This window comes from Anolis carolinensis, chromosome 2, assembly GCF_035594765.1.
Source record: "Anolis carolinensis isolate JA03-04 chromosome 2, rAnoCar3.1.pri, whole genome shotgun sequence".
NCBI classification, from domain to species: Eukaryota; Metazoa; Chordata; class Lepidosauria; order Squamata; family Dactyloidae; genus Anolis; species Anolis carolinensis.
In genome coordinates this window covers 227243066-227245994 of record NC_085842.1, presented here as the reverse complement: position 1 = coordinate 227245994, position 2929 = coordinate 227243066, and the positions used below count along the sequence as shown (strand labels likewise).

The 2929-nt window shown below is 35.5% G+C and overlaps 1 long non-coding RNA gene across 1 annotated transcript; it reads left to right on the top strand.

Annotated features, from left to right (window-relative positions):
- The first annotated feature begins 1415 nt into the window (after positions 1-1415).
- On the top strand, positions 1416-2017 carry LOC134296569 (uncharacterized). Its single transcript, XR_010003364.1, has 2 exons — positions 1416-1552; positions 1952-2017. It is a non-coding gene; the product is annotated as an uncharacterized LOC134296569 (long non-coding RNA).
- The last annotated feature ends 912 nt before the right edge of the window (positions 2018-2929 follow it).

Below are 2929 nucleotides of genomic sequence, written 5' to 3'. Positions count from 1 at the left end.
ACTGAAAGTTAAGTGTTTAAAGCCATCTTTTGTGTTTATGTCTATTTTTTGGGCTATCTCTTGAATAAACACTGTTTTGCTCTCAAATTGGCGTCTGACTCTTGACACCAACTATCCTCAGTTATCCTCCCTCTTTTCCTAAACTAACTTTTATGTAATACTGAAAGTGACTTAATATAATATAAAAAGAAAAGGAAAAAAAGGGGGGGGGGAGGAAAATTGTTCCTGGCCTCACCTTCTCCTAGCATGGCATTCCTAAGAGCTCGGAAGGGGTGGCAACACGCTAATGGCAGCCGGGTAAGTTACTTTGTTTTTAAAAGGGTTTATTTGGGGGGTGGGGGTGGGGAGAGGGGGGTCTGTCTCCCTGTTCTCCCAGTAGGTACTGGTAGGGACATGTAGACAACACCCACAGAAAGCACTGGTGTTTGGGGTGGTGTGCTGACTACAGTCTGCCCTGACCCGGGTTTCTTAAACCTAGGTTGGTGTGGACTTTGCTGCTGTCTTGAACTGCCCTGAGCTTTGACTTCAAACACTAGGCACTTGCATAGTTTTTCTCCTGTATGGCATGTCACATGGTGAAAAACAGATGCTATGCAGACTCAGAAAACTTCTTACAACCTGGTTTTATTACTATAGGATCCTGAGCGTAGACCTTAAACACTAGGCACTTGTATAGTTTTTCTCCTGTATAGCATGTCACAGGGTGAAAAACAGATGATAAAGAGACCCGGGAAACTTCTTACAACCTGGTTTTATTACTATAGGATCCTGAGCTTAGACCTTAAACACTAGGCACTTGTATAGTTTTTCTCCTGTATAGCATGTCACAGGGTGAAAAACAGATGATAAAGAGACTTGGGAAACTTCTTAGAACTTAGTTCTATTACTGTAAGATCCTGAGCTTTGACCTTAAACACTAGTCAAGTACATAGTTTTTCTCCTGTATGGCAAGTCACTGGATGAAAAACAGATAACATCTATGCTAAAAATCTATCACTTTTTTCCTTAAGCAAAAGAAATTAAATGCACACAGGTCAGCGCAGTTGATGTCAAGATAGATTTTTTTAAAAGAACATCAAATTTGATGTCTTTAAAAATTTATGAAAATAAATTAAGTGAACATTCTATTTAGGTAACAAATTGCTTCATGTATAGGGGTATATATATATATATATATATATATATATATATATATATATATGCATATATAGACACACACACACACACTTCGACAATTACTTTTTTGGAAACAAGTCATAATAATTGTATTTCCATGTGTACTTTATCATTTATTCTGACTACAATAGATGGCACATATCCCTTTAAAAATCTAATAATTATATATCTTACAATTTTTTAGATTGTGTCATGAGAAATCAACAGAATCCTGGACTACTTGGACTAATTTAAATGCAAGGTCACCCGAAAAGAGAACTTAAGAAGGGGAATTTTTTGGTGGTGCCTGTAGTCTGCCTGAAGCAGCAGGCAAATTATCTATTCCTAAGGGCTAGAGGGAAGATTTCTAGCATTACAACCTTCAAAAGTTGCAAGGGTGAGCTATAAAAACATATGTTTTTTATATTTTATATAAGTTAATTTTTTCCCTGTAATGCTAGAATGTGCTAAAGTTATGTAATATAAAGGAATAAATATAAGCTTGTAAAAGTATGTATCAAATAGGGAAAAAATCATAGAACTGAACTGATCACCAATCAGTTCTTTAAATTCATTACAGGTGTATAATGTTATGGGTTATTACAGAGGGGCTTGATAGCTTCTGTACTCTACCTAAAAGTTTTGTCTCCAAAACAAAACTTTCAGTTAAAGCATGTATTACTTTATTGCAGAGGATATGAGGCACCTCAGCCCAATCTGAAATATGTTAGCGTTTTAAAAATTATAAATATTACTTTTTCATTCCTCATATTTATTTCTCATTTCTGCATTGTAGTGACTGAAACGCAGGTGGCCACGGAAGCAACCAACATGGTAATTCAAGGCATGCATCGCTAAATTTTTGTTTAAAATAAAATCTATGAACATCAGGTTTGATTCATATTTGTTTTTTGTTTTTAAATTCCTTGTTGATTGCAAATTTGAAAAAGGTCAAATATATTCCAAGTAATGTTCTGGCTTACAGATCAATTGCAATATAGGAAATACTTTTTAAAAAATTGATATCCATTAAAATGTATATCTGAACCCTTTTTTTAAGTGATATACTGCTATAGAAGGAATTCAAAAATGTGCACCTGTAAAGCAGCAAGTAAGTAGAAATCGATTTTAATATTTGTGAAATGCTTAGGACTAACAAATTGCTTTATACATTTTTTTAACAAAATGTATTTGTGTGTAATAAAATTTTTCTGTGAAATAAACAAATAAAACAAAAGTAATGAGTAATAGCTTTGTATGAGCTATGAAATGAGCTGGAAGATTTTGTCATATATAGTGAATAAAATGTTATGTTTTCTTGGGAGCAAAATAACAATGAAAATCAATTTTAACAATATTCTAGCCCCGTGAGCGGTGGAGGGCGCAGTGGAGGAAGAGGCCTCCAGGTTTCGCTGCCGTTGTTACACATATTGAAATTAAAATATACCTCCATAAAATACATATATAAATACACAAAAAAGTGGAGTTTAAAATTCACCATTAAAACTGTCTGGGTAGGCCTGCCAGAAGAGATAGGTCTTCACTTGTCTCTTAAATTCCGACAGCTGATTCAACTGTGAAAGCTCTACCGACAGGTCGTCCACAGTCATGGAGTGGCCGATGAAAAGGTCCTCTGGGTGGTGGTTGCCAGTCGGGTTTTGGCTAGTTGGAGTAACTGCCTTCCAGAGGACCTAAGTGTGGGGCAGATAGTACAGGAAAAGGCAATCCTTTAGGTGTTATCATGCACTTTCTTTGTACAGTAGTCTCACTTATC